Here is a 24,249-nt window from a genome sequence, read left to right as displayed (position 1 = left end):
CTTCCATCTGCTGGTTCACTCCCCAAATGGCCGCAATGGCTAGAGCTGAGCTGATCTGAAGCCAGGAGCCAGGAGCTTCTTCCAGGTCTCCCATGTGGTAGCAGGGGCCCAAGGATTTGGGCCATCTTCTACTGCTTTCTCAGGCCATAGCGGAGAGCTGGATTGGAAGAGGAGCAGCTGGGATTCGAACCAGCACCCGTATGGGATGCCGGCACTGCAGGCGGTGGCCTCACCCACCGTGCCACAGCGCTGGCCCCTATAGTTGCTATTCTAAAGTTTATAATATTTATCTTTAGCTCATAATAGTCTACCTTCAGATGATATTTTACTGCTTCACACATAGTGTTAAAGCTTGAAATAAAATACTTCATTTTACCACTCTCACACTTTGTGTGATTACCATCATGCATTTTACCTCTACCTAGGTTGTAAATTTCTTAACGTATTGTCATTATTTTGCCTTAGTAGTCAGTTTTCTATTAAGAGTCTTGTATATTTATGCATAAATTTATAATCTCCATTTCCTTGTACAGATCAGTATTTCTTAACTTCAGCACTGTTGACATTTTGAGCTGAATAGTTATTTGTTTTGCTTTGTAAGATGTTTGTCAGTACCCTTGGTTCAACTTACTAGAGTTCTACAATTCTCCCCAAGTAATGCCTACCAAAAATGTCTCCAACATTACCAAATGTTCCCTGAGAAACAAACTCTCTCCAGTTGAGAGCCACTGCTAACAACTATGTGTATTTATAATATTTTCCTTACCCCTACATTTTTTTAAAGATCTATTTGTTAGAAAGGGAGGGAGAGGGAGAGAGAATGAGAATAAGAATGAGAATGTTTAATCTGCTGGTTTACCCCTCAAATGCCCACAACAGTGGTGGATGGGCTAGGCTGAAGCCTGGAGCCTGAAACTCCATCTGAGTCTCCCACATGGGTGGTAGGAACTAAAGTACTGGAGCCCTCATTCCCTGCCTCCTAGGTTCGTTAGCAGGGGACTGGACCAGAAACAGAGTAGCTGAAACTTGAACTGGCTCTCTGATATGGAATGTGTTCTATAGTTTGCCTTTTCTCTTAGTATATAGAACAATCAGTTTATAACTATGAGAAAAGGAAAAGCTATGCTTTATTACATGTATGCTTTCTCCATAGGTATTTCATTCAATTCCATGACCTTTAATAGTACATCTTTTCGGATGTTTGCTCCAATAGTCTTCTTTCCATCCTTTTGGATAGTGGCTAGACACTTCAGTTTACCATGTCCAAGATAGAACTCTGGATTTACCAATCGCCTCCTCCCCACCCAATCTCCATTTCAGTAAGTGGCACCACCATTCAACCTGATACTCATGCCAGACTCCTGGGAGTCAAGGAGTTTTTCTCACTCAGCTTCCTGCTCCACAAATTCAGTAGGAGCAAGAGAGTCAGAGAACTGGGAGGTTAATAGAACGTGGTCTAGTGCAGGTCACTGAACCCACGACTGCCACGAAAACTGCCACCTGGTTTTTAACTGGCAATGGATTAGAAACTGTATCCAGCTCTTTGTACACATTTTCTTAGTTTATCCTCCCAAACTCTGTAAGACAAGTGTTATTTCTCTGTCTTAAACAGACTAACAATGGTTTGCCTTACTCTTTTTCCACTTTAAAGTGGTGTGGAAGTGATATGTATTCAGTAGAAACCGTAGTTTGAATTGTGCATCTTGATCTTTTCCCAGATTGGCACTACATGGTGCACTACTGTCTCACGAGGTTGGGCAGCAGCAGAAAGTGCAGCTCCTGTCAGCCCCACTGTCACAAGCAGATTCAGCCCATACTCCACAGTGTGCTGGGCTTCTGGCATTTTGAGAATACAGGTATTCAATAAATTACGTGAGATACTCAACAATTTAATATAAAATAGGCTTTGTGTTGGATGTTTTTGTTTGATTGTAGGCTCAGTGTTCTGAACGCCTGTAAAACAGGTGAGGTTAAGCTATGATGTTCAGTAAGTTGGGTTTGTTAAATGCACTCATGGTATTGTCAGTTTTTGGTGGGTTTATCAGGACGCAATGCCATCATATATTGAGCAGCTATATTTGCATTTAATATTTCTATTATGATGTATCTATGATACTACAGTGAAAAATGAGCTCTATGTGTGTGTATTTATATAAAAATCCTCTTGTTCTTCTCTACTTTTGTTGCAGTCTGTTGGACCTGCCAGTAGATAGTTGCCAGGTAGAATAGCTATCCTGAGAACACCAGTTTGGTTCCAAGGTAGGTGAAAATGGGAACATATTGGGCACTTCCTGTGAATGTGCAGATGTGCAGAATTCATTCTTCCTGCATTATGTAAAAGTTGTCCTTCTTCCTCACTTATGTAAACATATTAGCTGACTTTATGCCTAGGTATGTGAACTAGGATGTGGTTCAGTGAATGAAAATATTCCATGAGGATCATTCTTTAGTCATCAAAATTACAAGAGTTTTAAAAATTAGTTTCATCAGGTTCTGTGCTAAGTATACTGACCAAAACAGAAAGACAGACAGACGTGATGCCCCTAATGACCTCACATTGCAGTGAGGGAGACGGACTTGTAATCAGATATGTTAAAGTAGAAAGTGGTAAGAGCTCTTCTGAAGGTTGAGCGAGGAGCTGTCACGCAGAAGGCACAGAGGACTCTGCGGGAGGGAGTCAAGGAGGTTTAACAGAATTGATGACATTTGAGCTAGATCTTGAAGGATGGGCAGGAGCTTGCCAAGTGAATGAGGTGATCTCTATATAAAGTGCCTAATACAGGGCCAGGCCTTGGTAAGACCCAATAAATGTTAACATCTAGTTCCATTCAAGGAAGTGCTCCAGGCCAAGGACATGGGTCATTCAATTCAAGGAACACTTATTGAGTACCTTGTGTATGTCAGGCGTGGTTCCAGGTTCTTCAGCCCTACGTGCCAGGTGAAGATGGATATTATACAAGGGTCTGGTGTGAGCCACGTCCAGATCTCCTATTTATAGACTTTGTTCTCAAGATGAAGTAGGAGTGTTTGTTTTAACACTGCTGACACATTCCATCCTGATAGCAAACCCTTACTACCACAGCATTGACAACACAAGGTGATGGACTGTTCTAGACTGTTTCATAAAGGCAGTGCTAACAGTCTGGCTTGGCTTCACCTTGTGTTCTGGGTCACTTTGCTCTGCACTTGGGGTCAGGCCCAGGTAACAACTCCTCCTCAGCCTGGCTGGGAGAGTCCAGATGGCTGCTTTCTATTTCGGCTCACTGACCCCATCAGGTCCGTGTCCCCTCTCTTGAATAAGCCTCTTCGGCAGACTCAGCCGCCAAATCGTCAGGCTTTGGTCTATGCAATAGAAAGGAATAGTGTAGCATCTGTACTAGTTATATACATTTATTGTACTAAACACAGCAGTATATCAAACTTAACCCACACATTTCCACAGCTAAAATAGAACATTTCTAAATGTAAGGAATATTCTATGATTGTTTTCAACTGCAGTTTTGCTAGCATAGCTGAGTTGCATACACTAGTAGGAATGTACTAGGTGTTTTTTACAAGCATTGATTTTTAAAGTCCTCACAGCAATTTTCTAAGACAGGAATTACTTGAACCACTGGGGCCACTGTTCTGCTGGTAGAGCTGGTTAAGCTGCCACCTGTGACATAGGCATGGCGTATGGGCTCTGTTCCAAGTCCCGGCCTCTCCACTTCCAATACAGCTACCTGCTAATATGCCTGGGAAGGTAGCAAAAGACAGCTCAAGTACTTGTGCCTCTGGCATATACATAGGAGATCCAGATGGAGATACAGACTCCTGGCTTTGGCCTACGTAGCTCCAGCCATTGTGGCCATTTAGGGAGTGAACCAGTAGATGGAAGATCTCTCTTTCTCTCCTAGCTCTATAACTCTGCTTTTCAAATAAATAAGTAAATCTTTTTAAAAATGTTAAAATTAGGAAACTGAAGCACAGAACATGTAATTTACCAAACACTGAAAAGGTACCACAGGGATTTGAAACCAGGTCTATCCAACTTCAAGTCCATTTTCTTTCCACAATAGCAGTCTCCAAGTACTAATGCTACCACTTACTGTTGCTGTCATATGCCAGACAAAATGTGAGCTGCTCCAATGAATGCATTTGTAATACTCATACATTTTCCTTAGCATATTTTTAAATGTTTTAATTGACAAGTAAAAATTATATGTATTTATGATCCACAATATGATGTTTTGCCACATGTATCTTTGTGGAATGGCTGATTTAGGCTATTCAGCATATACATTATCTCCCATACTTTTGTACGTGTTGATAAGAACACTTATTTCTTTCCTCTTAAAGCAGCTGAGTACCTGGCTCTGAGCCACACAGCCAGTTAGTTGTGGATCCTGACCTCAAGCCTAGGCCTACGTGTCCAATGCTGTTTTCTTTCTATCATACTTCACCAGTGGTTTTCAACCCTGCGAGTAAGTGAGAATCAAATGGGGAACTTTAAACAAAAGCCTGCCCTCAGACAATCTGATTTAATTGATCTGATTTAATTGGCCAGCCAATTTCAAAGATCATGGCCCTCAAAAATTAAAATGGGCAGGAAATATAGTTTCATTTACTGTGATAAATTGGTGGAAAACGCTTCTTGCAGACTGTTTTTAAAGTGACTGTATTTTCCTTGACAGTACTAGAGAAATAGAAGAAAGAACAGACCTAACTTTGAACCTTGGTTTCGACACTTATTGCTGAGTGGCCCTTGACACATCCCTTAGCATTCTGTAAAATATTGATTGTGAAAGAAGTAAAGGGTGTGTTTGAAAAAAAGGAACATTTGTTCTCAGAACAAATGGAATGAAGATTGTCCCCAGTGGCCTCCGATTAAGGGGTCAGTATGCATACACTGCATTAAAGCGGCTCTGAAAAACTCGTTTCATCGTCCTAGTCAGCCGACTGTAAAACTCATCTTCTGCTTCCCAGTCCCGCTGCCAGCATTCCCAGGAAACCAGGAGCCCTTCTTTTTTCTTTTCTTGTTTTCTGTAATTTTAGAATTATTTTTATTTTACAAACATTTTAAACATGTATAAAATTGTGCATATTTATGGGATACCATGTGATGTTTCTTTTTTGCATATTTGTTTATTTTTTTGGAAGGCAGAGTCACAGAGAGGGAGAAACAGAGAGAAATCTTCCATCCTCTGGTTCCCTCCACAAATGGCTGCAATGGCTGGGGCTGGCCAGGCACATCCAGGAGCCTGGAATTTCCTCTGGGTCTCCCAGGTGGGTGGCACAAGCACGTGGTCCATCTTCCACTGCTTTCCCTGGCACATTAGTAGGAAGCTGCATTGGGAGGAGAGCAGCCGGGACTCACGTTAGCATGCCAGTATCCTGGGCAGCCTCAACCAGCTACACCAGCAGCCCTTCTGCGATGTTTCTTTACAGGTGTACATTGTGTAATGTCCAGCTGAGCAGGCCCTGACAATGACTACTCAAGAGTGGTTCCTTTTTCACCAGACCACGTGGCACTGCTGGGAAGTGACCAGGAGAGAGGATTCCCTTTTAGCCATAGATATCAAGGAAGGATGTATATGCTTGAGTGGGAAGAAAAGGGGGGGGGGGGTGTCTTTAATGTCTCATAATATACTTAAGATATACTGTATCATAGAAATGATGTCTGGATGGTAATTGAGTTTCCTGGTTATTCAATTAAATCCTAATCATAATTTTGCCAGAAATTTACTATCTTTGGTAATAGCAAAAGATAGCAGTGTATTTTAGTAACCTTTTAAGTCAAATAGGCTTTGAGGAATTAGTTTGGAAACTTACCCATTATTTATAGCATAGTTTCTATGAGAAATATGGGGTCAGTACTCGGGACTCCAAGAAATAGTTTATTTCACATTTAGCACCTTAACAAAGAGAGTGCCCACCGGTCATGTAGTGGAGAGGGAACAAGGCAGCTCACACAATCCAGTTCACTCCCTGGCATTTGGCAGAGCTCTTTTAGCTACTAACTGTAAGATCACAATGCACTTTCCTTCATTTGTGTTCCCTTTCCTTCCACGCAGCTGACCACTTGTATGAGCCCATCGTGGGCACAACCATACACACAGGTTAGACAGGAAATCCATAATGACCTCACTGCCAGGGAGAACCAGGATGCTGGTTGTCTGTACCAGGCCCTGACAAAACATCCCTTACGTTATTACCGCCTGTTGCCTCTCAGCAGGTGCCGTTCAATGGCTGGGCTCTAGGAGACTAAGTGGCTGTTGCAGTGCAGTGTTACGGTGCTCCTTATGAGGCGTGCGGGGGTAGTTCTGATCACACTGGGAAGCTTACAGAAAGAAAATGGCAGACTTAGGGAATTGCATGCTTAGCTCAAGGCACTGTCAGAGAATCAGGAAGCTTCCTTGATTACCTAAAAGAAGATCTTATGTGTTCTACAAGTGGGGCTGAAGTCTCCAAAGCCATAAACCTCAGGTTGCTTCTGCAGTTTTCTGCAATATGATGCAACTGTGCTAGGTATCAGTTAGGAGAGTGGAACTCTGAGATTGGAAATAGGTAGGTTTTAATGAATCTGACTAGCTTCAATCTCCACATCCTACTTCTCGGTAGTTGTTGAGAAGTAATCTTCCTGCCCTGTCTGGTAATCTGTCTCTCTTCGCCTGATGACCTGTAATAATTTCACCCCTGGCAGTTGACTTGTGGGAGGCTGGTGAATCCTGTCAGAGTTCATTCCCCATTATCCAGTGCTTCCAAACTGGTGCCTATTCCATAATGAAACTGAAATCCTGGAAGATCTCAATGAAGAAGAGGAAGGGAGAAAAGTTGGAAAGTAAAAATGATTACAGTCCAAATTTATATGCAGTTATGAGGCCTTAGTTTGTATTTGCAACTTCTTCTTCCACTCCCTTTCCAATTTCTTTTGCCCTCAACTAATACTTCAGCTAGTTGTGATTCTTTATCAATTAGGGTGACTTAAACCTTCATTCCTAAAAATACCTGAACTGTTAGTGCTTCTTGCTTGGCTTAGTTTGCTTTAATATTCTGGTAACTTTTACTGTAGATATGAGAGTAAGAAGCCCTTGACTTCCAGACCCACTCCCCCCTCCCTCCACTCTGAAATACTAGCCCTTTTCTCACTCTATAATTGGGATTAATTGCCCTGGCCAATGCAGTCATCCCCCTCTTTCCTTATGGGTTTAGCGCATGAGAAGCCCTAGGTGGCTGGTGTGACAGTCTCAGCTTCCATTCAGTGGAACTGTTCTGGTGTTTCCTGGAAGAAGTATTTGCTGTCAGAAACTCACAGCACAGTACTGTAGGGATGGGACAAAAGTTTTGTGAGTAGGCATTAAGAAAAAATATGGGGCCGGCACTGTGGCATAGCAGGTAAAGCCACCACCTACAGTGCAGTGTCCCATATGGGCGCTGTTTTGTCCTGGCTGCTCCACTTCCCATCCATCTCCCTGCTACTGTGCCTGAGAAAGCAGCAGAGGATGGCTCAAGTCCTTGGGCCCCTGCACCCACATGGGAGGCCCGGAAGAAGCTCCTGGCTCCTGGCTTTGGATCAGCCCAGCTCTGGCTGTTGCGGCTATTTGGGGAGTGAACAATGGATGAAAGATCTCTGTCTTTCTTTCTCTGTAACTTTGTCTTTCAAATAAATAAATAAAGCTTTAAAAAATATATGAAGGAGCCCCTACAACATCTACATTTTGGTTCTTAAATCTAAGTAGTCTGGCTATGGAAAAAATAACATTATGTATTGGTTGTTCACTCAGAGAATATACTGTAGCTTGTGGGACAGCTCCCCAGTATCACAAGTGCCAACATAAATAAGCCATCGATAGATCATTACACCCTGTATCAAGCCAGCTTCTTCCTATAAGCTTGAAAGCATTTCTCCAATTCTGATTCTTTAAATGAATTTCAGAAGTAGTATCTCATGAAGTTTTAAGAAAGTGAATCCCTAAGTCCATGGAAAGAAGTGCTAGAAGAAACATTTTGGGGAGAGCAGGCAAGTGCATATTCATATCATCGTTTCTTCTGTGATAACAGAGATCCAGTATAGTCCATCTGCCATCCGCTGGGTAGCAGGGCTTGGGAATAGCACCCTTTTAGTAGCTCAGTGTTGGGTACTTGCTGGTGATAGTACCCACACCAGCTTCAGTGAAGAGAATCCTGTAATTTTTTTTAGAGATTTATTTATTTGTGAGGCAGAGTTACAGGCAGAGGGTGAGGCAAAGAGAGAAGTTTTCCATCAGCTGGTCCACATCCCAAATGGCTGCAATGGCTGGAGCTAGGATGATCTTAAGCCACGAGCCAGGAGCCTCCTCCAGGTCTCCCATATGGGTGCAGGAACCCAAGGACTTGGGCCATCCTCTGTTGCTTTCCCAGGCACATTAGCAGGGGGCTGGTTCAGAAGTGGAGCAACCAGGACTGGAACCAGCTCCCACATATGATGCCAGCACTAGAAGTGGCAGCTCAACCTGCTACACCACAGCACTGCTCCCAAGAATCCTGTATTCTTAATCCCACAAATAATCAACACTCTTGGTTCTAGTACAACTATGTTCAGTAGCCCATTGACAAGCATCAGGATGGCTAGGAAACTGGCCCCCATAGGATTGGCCATATGCTTACCTGATTATTGAAAGTCTCTTTTTTACAGCCAATGCCTTTTAGTAAGTATCCATTTAGGACACAAATACCCTCAATGACCATTCTGAGAGGCCTGTCCTAAAACTTTTCCTCAGATAGCACTTGAACCAATTTCATAACCTTACTTTTCAAGTCTCTGATTCCTTTGCCAGCTAGCTCCTTGCCCATGAATCAATGTAGATCTCTACTTCTGAAGCACACTGTCTGTCTCTTCCCCTCTCTCTGCCAGGCAAAGTAGGAAGGTGTGTGTGTGTGTGTGTGTGTGTGTGTGTGTGAAGCCTTCCACCCTAAGGTCTTGCCACAGCTTTCAAAGACAGCCTCAGAGTGGGTCATGAAACCAGTAAGCCTCTGTACGCTTCCCAGTGTGTGTGGGACACACGTCTATCTTGTTCCCTTCACTCAAAGCCCCCCTTTGCCCTTTCTTCTCCAGGGTGGAAGGTTTTAAACCTCATACAGATTAAGCTTTCCCCGTGCAAAAGAATTGCAGAAGCACAGAGATTTCAGCTGCCTGCTTGAATAGTGGGGGAGGAGGAGATTGCCGAGCTGCCCCCAGAAACGCTGTGAGGTACCTGTGGCCAATGTGGCGTGTTTTCAAGATGAGAGAACTGAAATGTGGAAGGAACGAAGTGGCTTTATTGAAGCTTCCAGAACTACTGAAGATCTGAGACGAGACTAGGATTCTGCCTTCCAGGACAGTGACAGGAGAATGATGACACAAACCTCATGGTCGTGGTATCTCTGGGAATCTGGTTTGCGCGGTGGATATAGAGAACTGGCGGTTGACTGAAGGGAGATGAAGACGTGAAGAGCACTCAGGAAGGGGCGAGCCGGGGCACTCAGTTGAAGGTGAGAATCAGAGTCAGGCTTTCCAGAAAATCCCAGTACAAGACTTGTGTGTATGTGTGTGTGTGTGTGTGTGTGTATGTTTTGTAATACCTAATCAACAGCATTTGGAGGTGGAAAATGGGAAAGGGCTTGAGTATGCTACTTAAGAAATATTTCAGAAAATTAAAATGGCAGAGGTGGGGAATGTTAGTAACCAGGTGAAGGACAGAACAACTGATTCCAAAAACATATTTGAGTCTGATACAGGGTGTATAAACTCATAAAAGCTAAGAAGGAAAACATGAAGGCTGTTTGAATATCAATAAGTTATCCCTTTTAAGCAAAATTGAGTTTTTGTTAACCAGATAAAATAGCTTTAAAATCAGTGTAAGTACCCGAGCCTTTACCTGATCTAATTTTGTATGTTATAAATACTTTTATTTTACAACTCCATATGTATAAACAGGTCCAAGAATTGAGAAGCCTTTACATTGTAATAATCCCACCTTTGTGAACTAAAGCAAGTCAAAGGCCAGTTTCATCAACTATGAAATAAAGAGATAATGCCAAATGTCTTCTAAGCTCTACCCCAACTTTCAAGCTCAATTATTCTATGAAAATTTTACTTAATGCTTTCTCAAGCCCTGGTTGAAGTTGGTAAATTGAAACAAATACAAAGAAAAGCCCCAGCAGGGGTCACTATAGTCACATTGAGCCCCACGTCTGATTCTTTCCTGTGTGCTTTAGTTGACTGTGTGAACGTCACACTCCCCCTTTTGTTGTCTTGATTTTCTGATTTAGCTGCATAAAATCTCCCGCCCTTTAGCCTCATCTGAACTGACCTTCAGATGTCCTCAGAAAACCCCTCCCAGCTGTTCTTGCCCTGGTTCTTCTCCTTTACTTTTTTAACCTTGTAACTGGGGATCATTTGCCTCCATTGACTCTGGGGCCCTCGAGGTGAATTAATTTTATTTAATTAGCTCTCTCAGTTTCTCAACTCTGAGAACTGTGGTGAGCATATTTCTTTAAATTTGTGAGAATACATTAAAACAAAACACAGAACTCAACCCTGTCCTGAAGAGATCTTTTTTAATTCTATGAACATCTAAAATATGTATTCAGCTCCTTAAGAACCCACACCTGAGAATCCTGGAATTGGATTAACTGCTATTCTCTCCACAGTTAATTTGCTATGCACATGAAGCCAGAAATGGACTAGTTCCTTTGTCCAGGAGCCATATAAGGATTTCAGTGCCAATTCTAATTTTAATAGTATATGTTTTTGCCCTAGAAACATAGAATCTGTACAAGTAGCAGAGTTAGGGATCAGTGTGCCTTTGATGCCGAAGGTAGACATCCATCAAGGTTAGCATTATTCCAAGAAAACTATAGACTCTCCACAGTCCTAAGTTTTAAGACTAAGTCTTTAATCTTCAGCCACAAGTCTTAAAAAATCTTTAGAACTATGATTCAATTTAGGATTAATTTGAAGAGGTTCAGTCTGCCCTTCCCCAATTCCACATGGTATGTAAAACTGAACAACCATTCCATTGTGATAGAAATCAAAGTAAGTTAACTCCTTATTCCCTGAAGAGCAGATTCTGGTCCTTTGGCCTGAGTAGTTCTCAGTAGGAGGAAGGTGAGCAATTTTAATCTCATTCTCGCTTTTTCTCTTACACATACCTCCCTGCCTATCCAGGACACATGTTGTCGCCCTCTCTCAATGGCAACTATAGATAATGTTCCCACCATTTCCAGTACTATGATGTTGAAGTTCTAGTCTAGGCAGGTTATTGGGTTCTTTCCAATTGTTAAAAAGGAAGGCCTTCTATATTCTCCTTCCACTGTGAATCAGAGACGGCCTAGCAACAAATTTGGAGAAAGTGGTGATATATGACTTCTAGACTAGGTAGTAAAAGGTATTGCACCTCTGCCTTGCTCTCTTGGATTGCCTATTGGCAAGAATGCCAGCTGCCCTATCTCACGCAGCACAGTGGAGAAGATCGAGGCTTCCTGTCAATGGGCAGTACCAACTTGCCAAGCACATCAGTGAGCCACCTTGCGAGCAGAGTCTTCCCCAGTGGATTCAGGCCCCTCTCCTCTCAGAGTTCTGCAGAGCAGCCTTCTGTTCTCTACTTACGTGTGCAACCTCCGTCCTGACTTTACATGAGCATATTTACTCACTGCCAGGCTACCTGGTCAAGTGTCTCCGAGTTCTGTGCTGGGTCCCGTGTACTCCTTGTCCCCTCTGTGACTGGGGGAGGAGGTGCATGGTACAGACAATGCTGTGTCACAAGGTAGAAGGTAGTTCGTAAAGTGTGTGAGCTGAACAGATCCTGCTAAGGGTTTCTGCAGTGTCTCATCCTACTTTCCCCCATCCACTAGTACTTTTATCATAGGATAGGGCACAGGATAATCTAATTGCTTGTTCATTTTATTTTATTTTTTTTGCAAATCCACTCTATTCTATAGTCTCCTGAAGGGCAGGAATTCTGACTCTTGACATATGCATCCCTAATATCTGGTTCAATAGCTGGCACATAGTAGGTAGGTTTAAAAAAAAGTAACAAATAGAAACCATAATTACTTTAGTGATTAAAAAACAGTCTTACTGATCATGTAAATTATGTCTCTTAAATTTCTAGAGACCAGCCGGCGCCGCGGCTCACTAGGCTAATCCTCCGCCTAGCGGCGCCGGCACACCGGGTTCTAGTCCCGGTTGGGGCGCCGGATTCTTTCCCGGTTGCCCCTCTTCCAGGCCAGCTCTCTGCTGTGGCCAGGGAGTGCAGTGGAGGATGGCCCAGGTGCTTGGGCCCTGCACCCCATGGGAGACCAGGAAAAGCACCTGGCTCCTGGCTCCTGCCATCGGATCAGCGCGGTGCGCCAGCCGCAGCTCACTGGCCGCGGCGGCCATTGGAGGGTGAACCAACGGCAAAGGAAGACCTTTCTCTCTGTCTCTCTCACTGTCCACTCTGCCTGTCAAAAAAAAAAAAATTTTCTAGAGACCAAACTTTAAATGTAGAGTTCGTACCAGAATATGAGGGTGCTTCAAAATGTTTGTGGATAATGGAATTAAAAGTTAAATTTATTCTGGGAAAAAAATTGAAATGTATAGTTTTTCACAATTCACATTTTTCATAAACATTTTGAAAGCCCCATGTATACCTACAGTTTCTTTCTTCTGTTTTTTCCAAGATTATTTATTTATTTTTATTTATTTGTAAAGCTGAGAGACAGAGAGAGAAAGAGAAATCTTCTATCTGCTGGTTCACTCCCCAGTGCCTACAATATCCAGGGCTGGACCCGACCAGGGCCAGGAGCCAGGAACTCCATCTGGTTCTCCCATGCAGGTACTTAAGCCATCACTTCTTCCTCCCAGGATTCACATTAGCAAGAAGCTAGATCCAAAGCACAATTGGCAGGACTCAGACCAATTACTCTGATATGGGCTGCCGGAATCCCAAGTGGCGACAATCTCTGCACTAAGTGCTTGCCCCTTTATGATCTCTTTCCACTGTGAAATTTTATGATTCTAATTACAAGCATGCAAAATATAAATAATCTTAAAAGTCTGGATTTCTGAAATCATTTTTAATACTTAAAAGATGTGGTAACAAAATAATATATGTTCATCACAAAAAAGTTACACAATGTGGAAAACACAAAGATAAAGCTAAAAATCAAATCACTCATAATCCCTTTATTCAGGAATAATTTCTCTTCGCATTTGGGTTTATCATTAAATAAACTAAAATTGACTGATTACTGTATTTTTCCCTGTCACTGAATTTTTTTACACATTATTATTTAATGACTAAAAAATGGGTCTTCAGAAAGTTTATGGAAAAATAGAATTAAAAGACACATTTATTGTTGCCAGCTTTGTGACACAGAGGGTTAAGTTGCTGCTTGTAACAACAACATCTCATATCAGAGTACTGATTTTAGTTCTGGCTGCTCTGCTTCCAAGACAGAAAGAGATCTTCCACCTGCTGGTTCACTCCTCAAATTGCTGCAACAACCAGGTCTCAGCCAGTCAAAGCCTGCAGGCAGAAACTCCATCTAGGTCTCCCAAATGGGTGGCAGGGGCCCAAATACTAGGCCGGCATATGCTGCCTTCCTAGATACATTAGCAGGAAGCTGGGTTAGGAGCCAAGCAGCCAGGACTCGAACCGGCACTCTGATATGGGATGCTGGCATCACAAGCAGTGCTTTAACCGCACTGGCCCCAATACAGATATTTTTAGAATCTGGATCACTTTTCCAAATTATCTTTCAGAAAGAAGTACTGATTTAAAGGTCTAACAAAAATATTCAAAAGTGCCTATTCTTCCCAAACCCTTGCCAACCCAGAGTAATGACCTTTTAAGAAATGATTGTCAGGGCTGGCACTGTGGCTCAGCGGGTTAACGTCCTGGCCTGAAGTGCTGGCATCCCGCATGGGCTCTGGTTCTAGTCCCAGCTGCTCCTCTTCCGATCCAGCTCTCTGCTGTGGCCTGCAAAAGCAGTAGAAGATGGCCCAAGTCCTTGGCTTTTGCAGCCATCTGGGGAGTGAACCATCGGGTGGAAGACCTCTCTCTCTCTCTCTCTCTCTCTCTCTCTCTCTCTGCCTCTCCTCTCTCTGTGTAACTCTTTCAATTAAATAAATAAATCTTTTTAAAAAAAAAAAAAAAGAAATGTCCATCTGATCTGTGAAAAATGTCATCCCCTTGGTGCAGGGACAGTTTTATTGATGATCAAAGGAAATGACCAGCTCCTAAAGCCAAATGTCTAATTATAGCTTCTGAGGATAGAATCTGACCTCTATCAAGATGTTGCTAGACATATAGGATAAGGAAAGTACAGAACTACTCTGCTGTAATCTTTTCATTTTTAAGGGAATGATGGTGTCTGTATTGTAGAGGTGACACCCTTCTATACTGCACAGCTAAGAAAACCTCACACCGTAGGTGGAAAGTAAATAGTACAAGGCAATAGATGCATGTTTATAATTTTAAAAAGTCATTAAATACTAAACTAATGATGTAAGTAGCAAGAATGAAAATAAGCGTTCTTGGAATTGCTTATAGCAGAAATAAGGAAAAATAGAGATTTGTTTAAAGTTATAGAAGACTTGTATTCTTGGCTTGATAATTTTTTAAAAGATTTTATTTATTTATTTGACAGGAAGAGTTAGACAGTGAGACAGAGAGACAGAGAGAAAGGTCTTCCTTGGTTCACTCCCCAAATGGCTGCTACGGCTGAGCTATGCCAATCCGAAGCCAGGAGCCAGGTGCTTCTCCTGGTCTCCCATGCAGGTGCAGGGCCCAAGGACCTGGGCCATCCTCCACTGTCTTCCGGTGCCACAGCAGAGAGAGCTGGACTGGAAGAGGAGCAACCAGGACTAGAACTGCCACCCATATGGGATGCCGGCGCTGCAGATGGAGGATTAACCTAGAGCACCACAGCACTGGCCCCCTCGATAATTTTTTAAACTACTGCCTCTAATAAGATAAAGTTTTGCTTTCATATCTTCCTTTTTTCATCCATAATTTCCCCACAGTTTTTAGATGCTTTTTACTGATATGTACTCTTTACTTTCATTTAGACCTTTGAGGACAAGGTTTGTGTACTATTAAGGGCAAGTTTTGCCCTGGATGTGTAGTTTTTAAAATATTATTAATACATTCTAGACACAGCTGTCAGTCATTTTCACTTTGTGCATTCACTGCCTTGGTAACTTGGTGGTGGGAACCTATAAAAGAAGGTGGGAAAATGGTTGGAGGCAGTCAGAGAAGAAAGCAGTCTACTCACGCATTCACCCCTAACTTGAGCCGAAAAGGCTGGGGTCTTGTGGCCACGCCCTTGGTGTAGCTCCTGAAGCAGCAGCTGTCTGATGAAGGACCAGGGCCTTGCTTTTCTCAGGCTCCCATACCTCTGCCAAGAACTTCCATCTTCCGCCAGCGACAAAACGGTGAACTCCTACATGGCTTTCACTTGACCTTGGACTCTAAAGAAAGGTTTGGTGAATGCGAATCTTACAGCTGGAAAGTAAAAGTGGGCTTAGGCAATCAGAAAGTATATATGCATCTGCAGGGATTTTTGCTGGGCCTCACTTTCAGAGAAATAATGAGATATTAACAAAGGAGAACTGTGTGCCATTTGTTCCCCTGGTGCCTTTTGTGCGCCAGAAGTTGTAGGTATTATTTCTAATCTTTCCAGCAATCCTATGAGGCTGATACTATTACTGCTGGGTTGCAAATAAGAAAACTGACCTTCTGAAAAATTAAATCATTGGCTCAAAGTCTCAGAGCTGTGAAATGTGGGGGCCCTGATTTAAACCCAGGCCTGACTACCAAATCCCTCACTCATTTCGCGCTACTTAAGTTTTATTTAAACGGGTTATGGTGCTTGTTCTTATGTTTCTGTACATATATACAGAATTGCTTCAGTTTTAATTTTGGGCCATGTTTTGCAGCAATCAAAGGATTTATTACAGGATGTTTTCCTGCCAGCAAAGTCTATTGAACTGAATCACAAACACTGCCTTGCCTTCTGTCACTATTCATGATTTATTCATAGATCACTGGTTCCTTATTAGCATTCTATCTGAGTTATGTATTTTGAATGATCTCCTCAAGGCTTTGGGGAGGACATTAAGGGAGAGGTGAAGAGAGGCATTTTATAGATATCTTTCAGTAGGAGACAGATGACCGCTTTATCTGAATATGAGTCATTCGGATTATGCTGGTTCAAGAAAAATAGTATTCAAAGAAAGTGAGGGACAAATTGGAAGAAAAGGACCAAGATAATAATTCACTAGAGGCACTAAATATAATTGGGATAAATCCTTGAAATTCAGAAGACCTTTTGGTACTATCAGTGCGAGGGGCTGAATGTATAGCCCCCATTCAGGTTCACGTGTGAAAGTCCTGAACCCCAGCGTGATGGTGTGTGGAGGTAGGGCCATCGGGAGATGATCAGGCCATGAGGGTGACCTCAGGAATGAGATTAGTGCACAGATCAAAGAGACCCCAGAGAGCTCCTTTGTCTGCAGCCAGAAGAGAACCCTCGCCAGAATCCAGCCAAGCTTTGCACTACCCCTGCGTAATTGTCAGGAATAAATTGTCTTATGTTAGTAAGCCACCCAGTCTATGGTACTTTGTTATAGAAGCTGCCTTACCAGTCTCTGTAGGTCTGTTGTCTTCACATCTATTTTTTTTGTAGTCTTTCTTTCTTTCTTTCTTTCTTTCTTTCTTTCTTTCTTTCTTTCTTTCTTTCTTTCTTTCTTTCTTTCTTTCTTTCTTTCTTTCTTTCTTTCTTTCTTTCTTTTTGACAGGCAGAGTGGACAGTGAGAGAGACAGAGAGAAAGGTTCTCCTTTGTCGTTGGTTCACCCTCAAATGGCCGCCACGGCTGGCGTACTGCGGCCAGCGCACAACGCTGATCCGAAGGCAGGAGCCAGGTGCTTCTCCTGGTCTCCCATGGGGTGCAGGGCCCAAGCACTTGGGCCATCTTCCACTGTACTCCCGGGCCACAGCAGAGAGCTAGCCTGGAAGAGGGGCAACCGGGAAAGAATCCGGCGCCCCAACCGGGACTAGAACCCGGTGTGCCGGCGCCGCTAAGTGGAGGATTAGCCTAGTGAGCTGCAGCGCTGGCCTGTCTTCACATCTGATGGTGGACCTTGGTGACCCCAAAGCAGGCAGTTGTGAAAGGAAACAGGGGAGAACAAGAGGAGACAGGATCTGGGAGTGTGAGATAGAGCCCGCAGGACCCACTGAAACCCCTGTCACTTGGTGTTGTCTCTGAACTCAGTGGTGTGGGTTGCCTGCAGACCCTGGGTCTTTCCCCATGGAGCTAAACACCCATACCTGGCTCAGAAGTCGAAGAGGCTGAAGGAGAGTCTAATGGGAAGTAAAATGGTTTCAGTAGTGGCTGCTGCCTTGCACAGCTGGTGGAGAAGTGACAACACAGCTGAGCTGCAGAACAGCCCTCCACATGTCCCACGGGCCTCTCCCTGGGGCCACCCAAACCTGAAACACACAGGAGGAGAAAGTTAGTTCAGGCCAGCCAAGTTGACACATCACAGTTTCCTCCCTAAACAAAAGAGAATATTATGTTTGTAGTACTAGAATAAAAATTAATACACTCTTCCCACTGCTACTTGGGGCACCTTCTAACATAACCAGTGCTGCCCTCCTTGGGTCTCGCTGGCTCTCTCTGCACTTGTCCTGAGAGCGGGCGGGGTGCTGGGTGCTCTCTGCTGGCAGCTAATGTCCACGTTGTCACTGCTTCTGTGCTGATCTCACTCGCTCCCTCCTCCCCGACAGTGCCTCTCGTAGTCCATTTGTGCTGCTGTAATGAAAGATCTCAGATTGGGTCATTATAAATGACAGAAATGTATTTTTTTCACAACGTTGGAGCCTAAGAAGGCCACAATCAAGGCACGAGTAGGTTTGGTGTCTTCTCCTGAGGGTGGAGGGCAGAAAAGGCCCAGCTCTCCTCAAGTCCTCATGGAGGGCTCCGATCCCACCCATGAGGACCGAGCTCCCGTGGCTCCCTCTTCTCCCTGAGGAGCCACTTCTTAACACTGCTGCACTAGGGATTAAGGTTCAGCGTGAATTTTGGAAGAGACACAAACATTCAAACCATAAGCAATTCTCTTCTCAAATTTCCAGACTTTTTATTTGCTTCTTATATTAGTTTCTTATTGCCATTGTGATTTCTTAACACAGACTTAATGACTTAAAATATCACTGAATTATCTTAGCACTCTGGAGTTCAGATCTCTAAAAATGGATCTTTTTATCTTAAAATTTATTTACTTTAAAGGCATAGTGACAGAGAGAGAGGAGGAGATGCAGAGGTGAGAGCTCCATATGCTGGTTCGTTCCCCAGTGGACTGCAACAGCCGGGACTAGGCCAGGCAGAAGCCAGGAGCCTGAAACTCCATCTGGGTCTTTCACATGGGCAGCAGGACCCCTATTACTTGGGCCTTCATTTGCTGCCTCCCAGGCATTAGCAGAGGAGGAACCTGGATCAGAAGTGGGGAGTAGCTGGGACTCTCAAAGCAGGCACTCCAAGATGGGATGCAGGCGTTGTAAGCAGCCGCTTATCCCACTATACCACAACACCCAGCCCTAAAGTAGATACTGCTGGGCTAAAATCGTGGTGTCTGTAGGACTGTGTTCTTTCAGGAGGAAGGAATCTATTTCCTTGTCTTTTCCAGCCTCTAAAGTTTCCCAGCCTTCTTGGTTTGTGGTCCCCTTCCATGTTGAAAGCCAGAGCAGGCAGTCTCGTCTCTTTGTGCTGTCTGGCTCTGGCACTGGTTTTTCTGCCTCCCTCTTCCACATCCAGAGGACTTTATATTACATTGGCACCCTCTCTCAGATAATCTCTTTGTTTTAAAGTCAGCTGATAAGCAAACTTTGTTCCTCTTACATCTTATTTCCCCCATGTCAAGCAACCTAACATAGTCCTAGATTCCAGGGGTTAGAGCATGAACAGCTTGGGGAGGGATGGAGGGGGCCAGGTCATGATTCTGCCTCCCACACCTTTCTCTTCCTTTCATGGCCTATGCTATTTGTAGACTAGAAGTTAGGAGTAGTGTTTGAACCCTTTCCTTCCCACCTTGCCACAAACCTTACCTAAGGCAGTGAGTACAACCTAGCTGTCCAAATAGGGATAAACTCAGAAGAAGATGAAGATATCCTAGAACAAAAATCAGTTGATTTTGCCACCCTCTAACATCTTGTGCTTTTAAGCATGAATTGCTTGGTCATTCTTATCTTGCACAAAACCAGAATGGGCAGTAGTCCTGGTTCCCACAAGACCAGATGGGATGGCTGGAATTTCTTTTGCTTCCAAATGCATTTTACTAGGCACTTGTTTCTCCATCCAGGACAAAATCTGGCTCTTTAAGACTCACCATTCAATTCTCTTCAACCTCATTGCTGTCATCCACAGCAACTTAGAAGTGACCTTCCCCTTCAGTAAAGGCTGTGGCACATCAGTATTTTCCTTCCTACCATGGTCCTGGCAGTGCCAGAGATGATGCTCTGTAGTCACTTTGTTTTATTCATTCATTTATTCTAATATTTTATTTATTTATTGAGATGGGGGGGGTCTTCCATCACTGGTTCACTCCCCAAATGGCTGCAATGGCCAGAGCTGAGCCCATCCGATACGAAGCTAGAAGCCAGGAGCTTCCTCTGGGTATCCCATGCAGGGGTCCAAGGACTTAGGCCATCTTCCACTGCTTTCCCAGGCCATAGCAGAGAGCTGGATTGGAAGAGGAGCAGCCGGGACACAAACTGGCCCCTATATGGGATGCCGGCACCTCAGGCAGAGGATTAACCTACTGTGCCACTGCGCTGGCTCCAGTCACTTCATTTTCAATCATCTCCTTTTGTATCCATCTCAACCACTAGGGACTGAGTATTCATTGAGTATCCATGTGCTCCTTCAACTTTCCCAGCCCCGTGTGGCTTAAACTATTGCCTGCAGCACCGGCATCCCGTATGGTTGCTGGTTCAAGTCTCAGCTGCCTCACTTCCTATCCAGTTCCCTTCTAATGTGCCTGAGAAAGCAGCAGAAGGTGGCCCAAGTCCTTGGGCCCCTGTACCCATGTGAGAGACCCAGATGAAGTTCTTGGCTCTTGGCTTCAGCCTAGCTCAGCTCTGGCAATGCTGCCATCTGGGGATGAACCAGCAGATAGAAGATCTCTCTCTCTCTCCCTCTCTCATTCTCATTCTCACTCTCACTCTCACTTTGCCTTTCAAATAAATACATAAATCTTTTAAAAAAATCCACAATACCATAGCAGGTAGATGGGGCCCTAGGCCTAATTCTGGACAAAGGAACATCTACACACCCCACATAACTTACTTCCCAGGCTCGTCATTTTGGTTTGCTCATTTGGATCTCTTGCTATTTATCTTGCAGTTTTCAGCCCATTGGCTGTTTTCTCTCACTGTTTCCCACTGCATTTTAGTTACCCCTCTTATCCAGGTTAGAGTCCACAAACTATGATCTTAGCCACTTTGCTGTCAGTATTCCAACTTACCTGGTCTCTGTTCTTCTATGGACTATACCTGGAAAAGCCTAGACTGGATGAACTCAGCCACCTGTCTTGATGAATGAATACATTTTGTTCATCTCCATGTTTGCACCCAAGCTGAATCACACCAGTAGGGAAAAATCGTGTGATCTAGCATATTTCTAAGCTGTTATCATTATCAGCAATACCTGTTGTGCTTTTATCCTTAGTTCAATCTTAAACTCTCCATCTCCTCAAGCCTCTGTCCTACCTACCCTGCTACATGGGGCAGATGAGGTCCCCTTCTACCTTAGAGAGAAAATAACATGCTGCCTTGGCAGCTCATGACAAGAGCCTCGGGTGATAACTGACGTCATAAACAAGAGTGTCATTTGTTAAGTCAACACCAAGAGTCACTGTGCACTTGCTCCCCATATGGGACCTCTGTCCTTAATGTGTTGTACTATGAGAATTAACAGTAAAACTAGTCTTCAGATAGTACTTTATCCTTTGTGTGTCTGTGTGGGTGCAAACTGTTGAAATCTTTACTTAGTATAGAGTTGATCTTCTATATATAAAGATAATTAAAAATGAATCTTAATGAAGAATGGGATGGGAAAGGGAGTAAGAGGTAGGACAGGAGTGGGAATGGGAGGGCGGGTTTGGGGGGGAAGAACCACTATAATCCAAATGTTGTAGTTATGAAATTTATATTTATTAAATAAAAGCTTTCTATTAAAAAAAAAAAAAGAAAATAGCATGCATGCTGTTAGAGAAGCTCTGCAGCCCTTCAGAAACCACCTCTGTGGACCTGTCTGCGCCTGTACACGTCTTTTTTGCTTCCTTCTTGTTGTGGTGCTGTCCTCCCTGCCAAAGTCTGCCTTTCTACCTGTGTCCTCAAGCCCCAACTTCCCCCAACTTCTCAGAAACTTCTTGCTGTCTATGTTCCTTCCCGAGTACATCAGCTTCAGTCTTTGTCTTTGATGTCTCTCTCATCAGCAGCTAAATGTTCTCAAGTTCATCCCCGCTGCAGGGGACAAAAAGTCTTCCTTAGGTGACGCCTCCCTCCAGCTCTCAGTCTCCTGCTCTTCTCTCAGCTGCTCTCTTCCTCTGTGTGACCATTAGAAAAGGGTGGGTCACAAACACCTGACATTCCCACGCCACCTCATTTTTCAAGAAATCGGGTCGACTTTTAAAAATTCAGTTTTCTTTTCATTTCCAGCTCAGACTTATGCTCTGAGTTCCCCCCAAGAAAGCATACTGCTTTCTTGATTTCTCCGTTTGACTATCTCACTGGTCCATTAAAGTCAATGTACTCCCAAACTGAACTTGAGATATTTTCCATCAATTTTTCTCCTTCTCCTGGTGCTCTCCTTCCTGTTGAATGGTGTTAACAACCACTCAGATGTTTAAACCAACTACCTGGGAATAGGCCGTGATTCATCTCTATCCTTTCCTCAGTTCAACCGTATACCAGGATTATTAATTACCCACACATCTGTAAATACATTCGCTTTTATCTATTCTGTTATTATATTGGTTCAGACCACCAATATCAATCGCTGGAATCCTGCATGCTTCTCCCCACATCTACCCTTTTTTTGGATCCAGTATGTTCTCTACTCTGCATTAAACAAATGCAAACTTATCTTAAAATCTTTCAATACCTGCCCATTTTCTCTGAAGAAAAATCTCGATTTTTAACTTGACTTGCATGGCTCTGATTCATTGTTCAGTCTTATCCCATGCCCTTCCCTCAATTTTAACACTTCAGTCCTATCGTATTTAAAACATCATAGGTACATTTTTTTGATGAATGAATACATTTTGAAAAGTTTCTCAGATTTACCATTACATGAGCTGATTGGGAGAATCCTCCACTCTTCTGCTCTAAATGCAAAGTGAAATATGGCTAAAGTTTCTTGAAGTATGTAGCCAAGCTTGAAGTCAGTGAGTATCCCCCAAGTACCAGAATTCAAGAGAGAACTTCAAGTCAAAGTGCTAAGCAGAATCTTATGCCCAAATGGCTTATAGAATTGTTGCAACCAGAAATATGCCTTAAAACCTGGGATTAGGAGGCCAGCATGGTGGCACCACAGGTTAAGCCACCACTTGGAATGTCAGCATCCCATATCAGAGCTGCTGCACTTGCAATCCAATTTACTGCCAGTGTGCCTGGGAAAGCAGCAGATAGTGGCAGTGCTTGAACCCCTGCCATCCATGTGGGAGACCTGGATGGAGTTCCTGGCTCCTGGCTTTGGCCTGGTCCAACCCTGGCTGTTGTGGGCATTTGGGAAGTGAATCAGCAGATGGGTGATCTCTCTCTCTTTCTCTCTTTCTCTCTCTCTCCCTCTCCCTCCTTCCCTCCCTCCTCCTCCCTGCCTCCTTCTCTCTCTCTCTGTCACTGTGCCTTCCAAATAAATAAATCTAACAAAGAAAAACAAGGATCGGTTCTAATAATCTTCCTCTATGCCTTCAGGAACTCCTAGAACCCGAATGTTGGGTTTTTTAATAGTATCCTGTAGATTCTCCACAATATTTTTTAGATTTCTAATTTCCTCTTCTTTTCTTTGGCTTGACTGTATCCTTTCCTGTTCTCTCTCTTCGAAGTCCGATATTCTCTCTTCTGCTTCACCCATTCTGTTTTTAAGGCTCTCTAATGTGTTTTTCATTTGATCTATTGAATTCTTCATTTCATTATGATTTCTCATCACTATCACAGTTTCATGTTCTACTAGTTGTTTCATTTCATTTTGATTCCTCCTTAATATTTCATTTCGCGAGAAAGATTTTCTATCTTGTCCATTAAGGATTTCTGTAGTTCAAGAATTTGTTTTTGAGAACTTCTTAATGTTCTTATCAATTTTTTGAGATCTGCTTCTTGCATTTCTTCTATCTCATCATCTTCATAATCTTGAATTGGGGTGTCTTTCATTTGGGGGCATCATAGTGTCTTCCTTGTTCTTATTACCTCAGTTTTTGCATTTGTTGTTTGGCATATTGGAGATATTCTTTGGTTTCTTCACTGTGATGTTTTTTCTTGTTATACTATGACTCTAGATTAAGTGGACTGTCTGTTTTTGATGGAGTCTTAGAGGCTTGAGATGGGTGTGGCCTGAGAGCTCTGTTTGGTTTCTCAGGGTTAAGGGTGTGCCAGAGGTGACACTCCCAGGTTAGGCGTGGTAAATCTCTCTCTCTCTCTCTCTCTCTTTTTTTTTTTTTTTTTTTTGATTCAAAAGGGAAGTAATTCCACACAGCTGAACGGAATTGGAGGTAGTTAGCAGGCAAATGATAAATGATATACCCACAGGAGCCAGAGATCGGAAGCTCTTTCCCAAGGACCACACAGGGAATCTGTCTTGCCCTTAGTGTGGGCTCAAATTCTGCAGTCTCCCACTGGGTTGCCAAGGTTACCGAATTGTAGCGTCTCTGGAGAGTACTCACGTGAATTCCGTGAGTTCTCTCCCCCACCATCTCTTTTTTCACAGTCTCAGTTTAGTAGCACCACACATTCAGTAGGTCCTAATCTCCTGTTAATTCACCCCACCACCCCACCACCCCCACCCCAGAGTTAGGTTTTTCTGCTAGGCTCAGGGCTGGTGCAGACCTGAGGTCGCCCTGCTTATGACGTATGTCCAAGATGGCGCCTGCTCTTTGTCTTGCTCGCCTTTGAGAGGTGAGGGGAGAGAGATAAACTCGTGTCCATATCGGTCTCTCTCTCTCTCTCTCTTCTAGTTAGCCTGGTGAACTTTTCCCCCCGGGGTCG

General features: G+C 43.5%; 1 non-coding gene across 1 annotated transcript; it reads left to right on the top strand.

Moving 5' to 3' along the window:
• Window positions 1–1,718: 1,718 nt before the first annotated feature.
• LOC100357317 (A-kinase anchoring protein 19) lies at window positions 1,719–10,039 on the top strand. The gene is made up of 3 exons (XR_011387190.2): window positions 1,719–1,856; window positions 2,190–2,259; window positions 9,074–10,039. It is a non-coding gene; the product is annotated as an A-kinase anchoring protein 19 (transcript).
• Window positions 10,040–24,249: the final 14,210 nt, after the last annotated feature.

Source organism: Oryctolagus cuniculus, chromosome 3, assembly GCF_051225735.1.
Source record: "Oryctolagus cuniculus isolate XC-2025 breed Fujian yellow rabbit chromosome 3, ASM5122573v1, whole genome shotgun sequence".
NCBI classification, from domain to species: domain Eukaryota; kingdom Metazoa; phylum Chordata; class Mammalia; order Lagomorpha; family Leporidae; genus Oryctolagus; species Oryctolagus cuniculus.
This window is presented reverse-complemented; position numbering and strand designations above follow the sequence as displayed.